The sequence below is a fragment of the Zonotrichia albicollis genome, chromosome 7, assembly GCF_047830755.1.
Source record: "Zonotrichia albicollis isolate bZonAlb1 chromosome 7, bZonAlb1.hap1, whole genome shotgun sequence".
NCBI lineage: Eukaryota > Metazoa > Chordata > Aves > Passeriformes > Passerellidae > Zonotrichia > Zonotrichia albicollis.
Window position 1 is genome coordinate 47557311 of NC_133825.1, and position 12348 is coordinate 47569658.

Genomic DNA, 12348 nt, shown 5'->3' on the forward strand with positions numbered 1-12348 from the left:
AATTTCCAGCTGTTTTACCAGCCCATGAGCAGTGCCAACCTACTCTCCCTGGCACCTCCCAACCCATCCCATCACAGTAAAGCAACACCAAAGATGAGAAAGAGCTGGAAATGCCCTGGTGCTAAGATCCACTTAATAAGTTGTCAGCCAGGTCCTGTGTATCTATTCTTGCGGGCATAAAGATCTCTGTCAGCAGTCAAAACACGGATTTACACCCCCAGCACAATTCTGAGCAGCATTTAAAGATTTTTAACGACCATCCCTTTGTCCCAGGGAGTTAAGCGCTGATCGAATGTCACAACGTGACACATGAATGCACAACAAGACGGAGCTTTGACAGGCAGCAACATTGTAATATGATAATTCCTCTTTGTCCCTTAATCGCCTCTGTTTTTTGCAGACTTGATTCACTTACCAACATGTGATCAATCACTGCCTTTTTCAGTGAGATAATTTTTTGCCCTCTATCTAAATGGCTCCTGTCAAAGGGAATCCAGTGCTAAATTAAAGCTGATATGCCTGTCTCTGCCCTTTTGTTTGTAGACTTCTTCTCGCACACAATTGATTTTAAATAGATTTTTTTAATGGGTTCCAACACTGTTTGAGTATATGTATTTTTAAAAATCTGTCTCCTTGAAATTAACACATTTAAAAATGGTCTGGAGAATATAATTTAATGGAGAGGAATAAATACCAGAGTACGTGATGGCACGTGTAACAACTTCCCACTAGAGTAAGTTGCCTATTTAGATCTTCCCACATGCTCTATTTAAAATGGGAAGAAGAACAATCTTAAGATTTGTGACAATAACAAGAAAGAGGATGGTGTCATTTAGGATGAAAGGAAGCAATGCCGAGATCACCACTTGTTCTGAGCCTCAAAGAACTACCTCCTTAAGAAGGCCACTACAGAACTCCTCACACATCTCTCTCTGGTGCTTGCAAACCCAGATGAGCATCTCCCTAACAGCAGCTAAGAGGTCTCTAGTGGAACAAGCACCAAGGAGAAGAGAATTTACCCTTGGGTATAAACAGAGGGCTATTTCTGCAGCTCTCAGGTGACCATCACAGGTGCCCCAGACAACTCTGCACCACCCAGCTCAAAGTGGCTGCATCTGCCCAAGCCCCTCCAGTCAGAGCCACTCACACGCCAACCACACAAACCCTCTGCCCTGCTGTCTGCTCTTCCCTCAGCTTCCTCAAGCACACCCACACCGCATTTGAAACCCCCAAATTTCACATTCTGTCCCTTCCCTCCAGCTCCTCTTTCCCACACTGGCCTCCTCCGAGCTGGGTCTTCCACTCTTTGCCCCGAATCACCACCTCAGCCTGGCCCTCCAGAAGCCAAGAGCACATCATCTGTGGATCCAACAAAAGCAGGAATCTGTTCTCTCATTGTTGTGGCTTCTCCACCCCATCAGAGTGGCCAGGCTACCTGACAAGGGAATCTCCAGGAATCCCCAGGTGCATCCTCATCCTCCCAGCCCAGCCTGTGCAGCACCTCCCAGCTGCTGCCCTTCCTCACCACTCTAAGTGAAATCTGCAATAATGAAATGGGTGATTTCAAAGCTTGGTAAGATGACGCTTATTTAATTCACTGATTGAATGACAGTAAATTTTCGGCTGTGACGTGCATTATAAATTATTCTACGCAGTTTCAGCACTCGTCCTGGTTATGCACATAAGGCACTAAAGATTTTGCCAAGATATCTAATAGACACATCATAATTAGCCCTATAATATATATTAAAAAAATCACCTCCTTTGATGCACATTTTTTCTTCTATTTTTGAGATAAGCACCTTAACAAAATGCTGGATTCACACCTCTTTCAAAGATGAGACAGAAGGAAAAAAAACATAAATTAATGTTTTCATCTTATGGCTCTATCAGGTTTTTCTTTCCTTTTCCTGTGCATAGGAAAAAGTGAATTAAAACAGCTCTGCAATGGAGGCATCACCCCTGGGCGAGGGCAAGCAGCATTCCAGTGAGGACACATCCATCCACAAAGGGAGTGGGAGCCAAGGCATTACAAACATACCCATAAATGAGTCTGGGGGAGGACTGGTTCCAGAAAAAAACAAACTACTCAACAGCAAAAAAAGCTTATTTTTCAAAACATGTTATTATGGCACAAAACATATTTTGAGGTATTTTCAGCAAGGCACTGAATCCCCCCAGTATCCACTCTGTGCCTCTTGGCAGCTCAAGAATGCCAGGGCGCCCCGTCCTCGGCCAATCTGTTGCCAAGAGACACAAAACTGATATCGCTGGTGAGCAAAGCTGTCTTTGGGAACGTAGGAAACAGCCATCGACCTCATGTTCGGGGTTTGACTTAGTCAGCAAGACGTCAAGGAAGAAAAATTAACCTTTTGTTATAAGGTTTAAAGCTGACCGCTCGTATCCTCCTCCGAGGGAGAACCAGCCTGCCTGAGGGAGAAGCACGCGCGTGTCTGGTGCTGCTCTGCATTCAAACAATGTGGTTTTGGGGGGTTTAATGGTTATTTTTGTTTTGTGAGGAAAAACATAAAATAATCCTGAGAGCTGGGGCACTTGGGGAGGGTCTGACTTGGGGCATCTGGGCAGGTGAAGCATCTTCTCAGGAAACCCAAATGCTGGAGCTGGACCTCCCCATGACACTCAGAGAATTCCAGAAAGGTTTGGTTGGAAGGGACCTGAAAATTCATGTAATTCCACCCCCTGCCATGGGCAGGGACACCTTCCACTAGACCAGGTTCCTTCAAGCCCCATCCATCCTCATCTTAGACACTTCCAGTTGTTGAATGTATGGGTACACACTGATGTGACCCAGCTGAGAGGAATTTTGAGACTCCAACTGTAAGCTTCCAAAAGGTTTTCACTTCTAAAATTCCAGCCAACATCAAGCTCTTTAAATACTTATTACTCCAGTTGATGAGTAACCTGAATATTTCCCTACATTTCGTTCTGGCACCTCTCTCTCCCTCCTCCAACCTGCAACATGGATGCAAACCCTTTCAAAAGGAATAATTTTCCCCTCAGAATTTTTCTGCCACAAGTATAAACACAGATTGCTGCCCTTCCCAGTTATGGAAATAAAATTCAGTGCCTTCAGGATTCCTTCAAAATACAAAAATATAAAAACAACACAACTGCTTTTGGATCTTCAGACTCCTTTCAAGCTCTCTCTGGACTGCTGCTTTTCCATTTGTTTCACTGAAGTTAAATAGTTGGAAATTAAGAATCTAATTAAGAAATACAGTAATTAACTGTAATTAAGAGTTACAGCAAGATTTGGAGGGTTTTTTCCCCCTAATCTGGAGCATAAATTTTTGCATGTTAAATTAAAAACTCCATTTAGGAATCAAAATGTTAGAAGGCGGTGAAGCAACTAGATATCAGTTTGATATTATCCAGGAAAGGTCAAATTTAAATTATAGGACATGTTTAAAACATTAAGTTGTTGGTGTAGCTTGCAGCTTTTGCATTTCAACTAATATACAGATATAAGAGCATATAGACATATAGAGGTATCCATATCACAGGTGCTCCCCATCAAATCACCTTCAGAGATGGAAAATTCAGCATTCCACACTAAATAATTAGGATTTCCAGGTGCTTTTTTGTCCCAAGGACTCAGAAGCACAACAAACCTCCACCAGGGCTGAAGAGCAAGGAATCCTGATAGATGGAGCCTTAGCAAACAACCAAAAGTGGGCTGATGGAAACAGGTTGTGGGTTTTGGGGGGGATTTGTATGGACTAGAAAATAAAATGTCTCGATATTATGACAAGAGGAAAATATCCCCCAGTTGTGAGAAGGGAGCTGAGCTGTGCCAGACCAGCATGTGGGAAGAGAGATACAGGGGGGCTGGGAGGGGGTGAGGAGAGTTAAAATTCCTACCACAAAACAGAAAATGAGATTAAAGGAGACATTTTGGCCACAAGGCCTTCTTTCGGCTGGAGAAGGCCTCAAAGCCAAAGTGTCTCTTCTAATCCTATTTTCTATTTCGAGAGTGCATTTTAATATCCCCTTTGTATATGGTACAATGACTTTAGCAAGTCCTATTTTAAGCAGATTTTCCACACTAGAAGGCGAAATGGGTTAAAATAATTGCCCCGTACACCTCGCACGCGTGACACTTTGTTTAATCCTGTGTTGGACACCAGGGATGTACAATGCAGAACACGGTCCATGGATAAAGGTGCCTTTCAGGATCAACAGCCCATGGCATGGAATGGGGGAACCAGGCTGAGAAACACGGCTCTCTCCCACCCACATCCAGTCCCTCACCTTCCCACCTGGACAGGGACCTGGGGTGTCACCACACCCCAAAATTCCTCCTTCTTTGGGGAGCAGGAGGCACTGGCCATGTTCCAGCAGGTGGGAGGTGGTGTGAGCACTCTGGGCCCCAAAGCAGAGCCCATCTGCAGCTCCAGTGCAGTGTCCCCAAAGGAGAGACCACTCACAGCTCCACTGTGGTGTCCCCAAGGAGAAACCATCCACAGCTCCACTGTGGTGTCCCCAAAGGAAAAACCATCCACAGCTCCAATGCAGTGTCCCCAAAGGAAAAACCATCCACAGCTCCACTGTGGTGTCCCCAAAGGAAAAACCACCCACAGCTCCACTGTGGTGTCCCCAAAGGAAAAACCATCCACAGCTCCAATGTGGTGTCCCCAAGGAGAAACCATCCACAGCTCCACTGTGGTGTCCCCAAAGGAGAGACCATCCACAGCTCCACTGTGGTGTCCCCAAAGGAAAAACCATCCACAGCTCCACTGTGGTGTCCCCAAAGGAAAAACCATCCACAGCTCCACTGTGGTGTCCCCACAGCCACCATCTCACTGGCCAACCTCACCTCTGTCTTGCTAAATTTGCAAAAACCTGCACCTGGATGTTTCCTTCTTCAACACATACACAAAACCCAAGAAATTGTACATCTAAAGCATGAGGTTAGAAAATTCTCTTGTTTGCAACAAAACTCAGCCTTTTTTGAACTTAAAAGGTGAAATCCTGTTCCTGAGAAGCACAACAGCCCAAGGGAATGCCACCTGTGCTGGGCAGCCCATGCCTTCACCTCCCTGCTCTAGGTCATGTTGTGGGAACTGAAGCTCCCCCATCAGTGACTCTTGGCTCTCCATCTCCCTGCCCTTTTACAGTCCAAGTGGTGGAGTCACCATCCCTGGAAATGTCTAAAAAACGTCTGGGTGAGGCACTTGAGGACGTGGTTTAGAGGTGAATGGGTAGGAGGTACCTCCAGCAGGAGAATGAGTTCTGCAGTCCCACAAAAAAGGGAATTTCCATGCCTAGAAGAACCTAGGGACCCTTGGTTTCTACTAAGGGAGGTTGTATGATGAAGTCCCCATGTGAAGATCATAGAATTGTGTGAGTTGGAAAAGCTCTCTAAGATCATAAAGTCCAACAGTTAATCCAACACTACCAATTCACCATTAAACCACATTCCTGAATGCTCCATCTTGATGTTTTTTAAACACTTCCAGGGATGGTGACTCCAGCACTGCCCTGGGCAGATGCTGCAAAATACCTGAAATATCAAACTACACACATGAAACTGCAAATACCAACGAGACAGAAGGGCAATGGACATGCAAGAGTGAGTGGGATGGCACCAAACAGGGGAAATGCAAGGCTGATGGGAGAACTGTTCATCTCTGATGATGAAAACTGGGCTGGAACAGCAGAAACAAATCCAACTTAGCAGAGAAACTCCTGAGACAAAGAATATGCAAAACAAAAAAACCCAATTTTGTCCTCTCTATGCAGCATCAACCAGCAGTACCCAACCTCTAGGCAGCACACAGAAGACCAGCAGTCAAATTGAATTAAGGAGGAGGTTCAGCTATGCCTGGATGGCACAGGCAGCAGAGAGCTTCAGCCCCTCACCAGATGGATCAGCTGGGAAATACAGGAGAAAGCACCAACAGGCCTAAACATCACAGGGTGAGCTGCAGAAAAAAAAAATTAATTATCCTAAGGACAGGTTAAGTACAACTGAAATTTTTCTGCATCCCAGCAGCGCTTTGTGCTAGCCAATGCTTAAGGCCAACGGAATAAAACAAAGCAGGTAAGAAATACAAAAATCTATGTAGCATGAAATATCTCTAAGAGACTTGTTTAGTGAAATTAACTAGTAGTTTAATAGAAAAAAGCTTGATGTATGAGAGTGCTCCAATTTCTTCATAGAAATTAACATTTCAATCCTGTTTTTATCTAGAAGTCATTAAACTGTGCAACATGAATTATTGGAACTGTAGCAGAGAATTAACTCTATTCATCAAGTAAGTCCAAACAGTTTAGAGTGCATCTGTAATGAAAAAATAGCTCCACATTTCTATCTCTTCTCATTAAAGTAAACCAGTTTTCCCTCTCTCAGTATATAAAACTGTCTTCTCCTCATGTAATTTATATTACCATAAGCCAGCTCACATTCTAAACTATTACACGCCTCCAATTAATTTTTGCAGCTTTTGCCTGAAAATTTAATGAGATAGTAGTGTATGAACCTGCTGACTCCAGATTACATGTGTGCTTCCAATATTAATGTTGGCATAAAATAATCTGATACATACTTGATGAGAGCTTTCCACTATTGTGAGAGTAGTTAAGGCAATATGTAAACCAATTCCACTGATTTTCCTTCTCCTCCCACCACGTCTGCTATAAAAAATACCCCCAAAACCAGCTAAAATTATCAGTCTGAAATTGCAGAGCCTTGAGTTAAGCACTCATGAGGCAGGTAACATAACCAGTGCTTCCCTGGATGTTTTAAATTTATTTCTCACCTATTAACATTTATTTTAAGACTACACTTATTTCTAAATGCTTTTACTTTTGAATGCTGAAGGAGGAGAGGGACATCAAGGCCAGGTTGGCTGGGGTTTGGAGCAACCTGGTCTAGTGGAAGGTGTCCCTGTCCATGGCAGAGGCTGAGTGGAACAAGATGAGCTTCAAGGTCTCTTTAATCCCAAACCATTCTGTGATTCTGTGTTGGGATTTATTTCTCCCCAAAAAGAAGGGCATATTTTAAATCCCCCTCAATGCCACCCTAATGCTCACAATGCTTGAAAAATCAAGAGTTGGCACTGGTGCTGGAAAACCAAGGGGGGATTTGCTTCCCAGGAGTTTCCTTGGTTGCTTTCTCTTTGCAGCTCATTTTATGGGGATAACTCTTTAGTTAATTTTATGAACTGTTCTCCAGCATATTAGACAAATAACCTTTTCTTCAGAAGGACACACTCTTTGAGACTAACATTAAAGGGGAAAAATTGTAATATTCCTTTCCACTGCGACTTCAATTTACAACCACATATTGGGCATAATATGATTTTAATATCTGCGTGCCCAAGAGAAAAATTGGCAAATGCGATGCCCTGCGAGATCAAATACTTTTATATATAGACTTAAAAACACTCATTTGGCACTCTTTGGTACAGCCCTGAATTTGTATTTACAGGAAACTATAAACTGCTCGTGGTGAGTCACAGAGTCCCTGAAAACATGGATTTTGCACCGAACTGGCAGGAGCAGGGAAGCTGTGCCCAAGGAGCTGGCACAGCCTGGAAATGGGAGCCCAGTGGCTTTTACACTCTGCAGCCCAGCACCCATCCCAATGAAACCATCCCCTTGCACCATTAACACCTGCATTATTTCTGAGTTTCAAGCACAGGAGAGAAGCTGCTGGATGCAGGCAAGAATCATGGCTCTAGGAGATGATGTTTTGGGACACAGCCACAGCAAAGCCAGAATGTTCCAGCACTTGTCAGGAGAAGAAGCCTCACACACTACATGATGCACAGAGCCCCAATACTCAGGTCTCTCTGAGACAGGAGGAGCAAACCAGTCAGATAAAAGACTGGGAGAAGGGATGGACAGAAGTGGACGGCAGGAGAAATAATATACAGCAAGTGTGGAGGCCAACGACTGCACACTTTTAACAGCTCCCAGTGGCTTCAAATCAATTTACATTTAAAATAAATGAATTAAATCTGATAATCTCTGATACCACTCAACCTATTTGCTCCAGGGCACTGAAATTCAAATATTCTCCAGTTCTGAAAATAGGCTTTCACCCACACGACAGACAAATGAAGACAAAGAATCCTCGGCCCAAACGCCACCTCCCTGGTTTTCACACCATCAAATGGCAAAACCCATGGTGTTCAAGGCATTTTACCAATATGACTTTTGCCCCTTGCAGTCCACCTCCTGCATTTCTAAGGTAGCTCTAAAAAGAAATATTTGGGTTTGAATTCTAGAAAATCGCAGCCATCCAGATGACACCAAGCAAACAAAAAAAGGGACATCCACCCCTGGCTCATGAGAACCCCTCAACCTGCACCCTGCTGCCACACTGGATGGGGCCACACCAAAAAAAAAGATTATTGCACTGATTTTGGCTAAAAACAATCTTTCTGGTTTAGCAGGCAGCTATTTTCATCTGGGATCTGATTTTCAGCAGTGCTGTCCTGACACAGTCACGACGCTGGGAACCAATGGTCCAGCCTGTAACACACACGTGATGATGAATATTTACATATTTATATCCACAAGAACTCACTGGACTGAGGCTTAGATTACCTTTTCCTTTACAGATTTTAAAAAATCAACCACGCAGTTTTTATTTTTTTACACAGGCATGTCCTTACACTTAACAACTGCTCACACCTTTGTGCGTCAAAAGAAACGTGTAATTAAATTAAGAGATGCACACACTCTTCCTTTTCTCCTGTCTCTTCTCCTTGAATGCCACGCCAGATAGCAAATCAAAATCTGCATTTAAATAGAATATTTTTAATGTATGAAAGTGGGCGGCCTGAGGGTAAAGAGGTATTGCATTCACTCACCATATGCACAAAATTGCATTTAAAATGTGATACTACGCTTTAAAAATTTATTGAATTTTTTTTCTCATTTCAGTACCTTTGTTTTATTATAACAAAATCTTCCGCACTACAGAGAATTTTGTATCAAAGCCTGCTAATAAAAATAATGTGATATTACATCATTTTATCAATTTAATCTCCAGAAAAGGGATGATATTCAATCACATCTCATAAGTCACTATCTCTGGTAATTCCGGCCATTATTCAGCGCGAAATCCAAGCAGTCGGAATTCATTAACACAAGGCTGCTACAAATCTGCATTTTCCAGACTTTGTCAGAAAAGGCAGCAGCCCGAACTCAGTGACCTGGATCTAACATCCTTTCAGCAGAGAGGGCCCGGCTGCCCAGCCCTGCTCCCTCCCTGTGCTGGGACAAAGCCACCGGCCAGGTCACGGGGGCTTGGGGAGCCCTCCCTGCCACGGCAGCATCCCGGCTTTGGGGGGACATCCTGGGGTGGCTCCCCCAAAACAAGGGGCTGTCCCCTCCCGGGGTGCCAGCACCAGGGACATCTGTCAGGGCTGAGGCGTCACATCCCATCGGGCAGCCCGCGGGGTGACGGCCACACAGTGGTTTGGGGGCTGCGTTATTGGGTCAGCACCTTCAGTGGGAAAAAAATTATTAGAAGAGTGGATTTTGAGGTAAATGGGATTTTGAGGTAGCTGCAGCGAGAGGCTGCTAAAATCACAGAGAGGTTTGTGGATGTGGTGGAACCCCAACCTTGTTGTGCCACAGGGACACAATAGCAAAGCCCTGCCAAACTCACTGGTGCAAAATCCACCCACAGTTTACCTTGCTGTGAGGCTGCTCAGTGTGTCAGCAGGTTTCCATATCCCACCCACCTCCCAGAGCCCCTTTTGTGGCTGAGAGATGCTCTCCATCCTTTGTTGCCCACCCAGCCAGGAGCAGCCTCTCACCAAAACACTCCCAAACCCAGGAACCCAAAATATCCCAAGCAGGAACATCCTGTCTTCCAATAATTTTCCATTGACCTCATCCATAAAATCCTAATTAGACCATATTTTGCTGACCAATAACCTCACCTCTTCACCACACAAGCAAGCTGAGGAAAGCTCCTAACAGTGCTTGTACAAAGGGTACAGGTGCTGTACAGGAACAGAATCCCAGCCAACTTCAGTGGCATCAGTCCCGGTTACCAGAGAAGATCTCATTATGTTACCACATTTCTCAGTATCTGTAAAAATTGCAGTGATTTCCCCTCCACAGCTCAGGTGGGGTTAGAAGCAAGCACAGTGCTGTGATCCAGTGGCACCTTCAACATCCTACAGATCACAGACTGACAGAATGGTTTGGCTTGGAAATGACTTAAAGACCATCTGATTCAAAACCCAAGGCTGCAGAGTGTTTCCATCACCCACAGGTCCTACTCTAATCTCACCAAATCCTGTAGCATTGAAAAAAAACACTTTGGTTGGATAAATTTGTATTGATTTACCCACAGAAATACGGCATTTCAGCATGGACTACTAGAATGGTTTGCATTGAAAAGGAGCTTAAACCTCATTTAGTTCCACCCTACCCATGGCAGAGACACCTCCACTATCCTAAGCTGCTCCCAGCCCCAATGTCCAGCCTGGCCTTGGGCACTGCCAGGGATCCAGGGGCAGCCACAGCTGCTCTGGGCACCCTGTGCCAGGGCCTGCCCACCCTCACAGCCAAGATTTTCCTCCTAATATCTCATCTCAATCCACCCTCCTGCAGCTTGAAGCCACCCCTCTTGTCCCTTGTCACAAGCCCTTCCACAGCTGTACCTGCTGCTGTAAAGAAATCACTGCACCCAGGGAACGCCTCTATATCAGCATCATTTTGTACAGACTTGGCTTATTCTGCACAATTCACACTTCAAACAGAGATCCTTTTCCATTTCCTTCCTCCTTTGGTAGATACCAGTGAAACATCCACCACTGACAGCAGCCACACTGGATTACTCTAATGCAAGTCAGATCCACATTGCCCAAGACCTCGCCTAGGAGAAAAGCATCTCCTAAGTGAGCAGCTTAAACCCACAGAGCAGCAAAACCCCACCCACAGCCACCACCAACCCACTGCTGCTCTCGTTTGAGAAACAGCACAGTGCCCTGCCAGTCACACAGACACAAATCTGCAGCAGAACTCTGAGCCCAGAAAGGTGAAAGTGATTATTTGTGAGAGCAGATGAGGCTGCTGCAATTCCAGAATAAAATGGTAATGTGCTGTTGGTAGCGAGCGGTACATTGTTTTAACGTGTTGTGATATTTATAAATATATGAAGTTTAAATAATCAGATGACAGAGAGTTCCTTTTCATCTCTTGAATGTTTATTATTCTTCACACATTAGCACTTTTTCCCCCAAATGTTATATCTTCTGCCATTTATAATTAATTTTAACAGCTTCTGCAACTTATCCCACAGGTTGTTGCTGTTTCTTTTAAACAGCGTGCTGCTGAGAAATTGATTTGTTTGCTCTGTGTGCCTACAGAAATCACATTATGAAATATGCATAAATGTCATTTCTTGGGCTGCTTCTGAGGATTAGCAGAGAAGAAAAGCTTGCTGAGGAAAAGGAAGAGACAAACAATAACAAAGCCCAACTTAACACTTAAATTCAGCCACATTCACGGCCTCTGAATATGGGAAACTCCACGGACTACACTGCATTTACCATTCTGATGGTGTTGTTTTGATACATACGCATTATTTATGGATTTTTCCAACAGTCACCCTTTCATACACATGTAATCAGAGCAGACTCTTAGCCCCAGCACCTTCCCATGCATGGACTCAAACAGGTCCCTCCTTTCCAGGCCATGAAGCCACAGCTTGAATCCCCCATTTGATGCCTCAGGTTTGGCTTTTCTATATTTCCCATTCTGTGCTGCTTTAGTGCGTGGGTCTGAGCTTCACATCAGGGATGCTGAGCTCTGTGCACACACCAGGGAGACAAAACAATTCCTGCTCCAGCTGGGCACCAAGGACAAATGATCCAAATCCCAGCCCAGGAGCACAAACCCCGTGGGCTGGAGAGAGAAAAACAAGTAGGGTGGGACTGCCTGGGCTAAAGCTGGGATGGGACAATGAACTGCAAGGTGCAAATGGAGCAGAACTGATCCCAGGGACAGAGCCCGTGCCCGGCCGTGCATTTTGGGGCCATTTTGGTTCATCTTGGGTGCAGCCCTGGCTGGGCTCTGGTGCTGCCCAAGGTGGAGCCATGGAGGAGATGCTTTGAACAAATCCCTGCTTTATTCTTTAGCTCTGTCCAGTCTCTGTTCTAGGTCAGCCCTCACAAGGCATCCCAGGGTCAGCACAGAGCTTGCAGATGGCACCTGAGACCGTCACGCTCTCAAAAGGTTTTATGACAAAACAAAATCACACATCACAGCTGTGCAGTCCAACATCACAGAATCTGAGCTGGAAGAGATCCCCAAGGATCATCCAGTCCAACTCCTGGCCCTGCACAGGACAGCCCC

General features: G+C 44.8%; 1 protein-coding gene across 3 annotated transcripts in view; it reads right to left on the minus strand.

Annotated features, from left to right (window-relative positions):
* Positions 1–12348, minus strand: part of CTBP2 (C-terminal binding protein 2) — a 138282-nt gene that overhangs the window by 96865 nt on the left and 29069 nt on the right. The window lies entirely within an intron of this gene.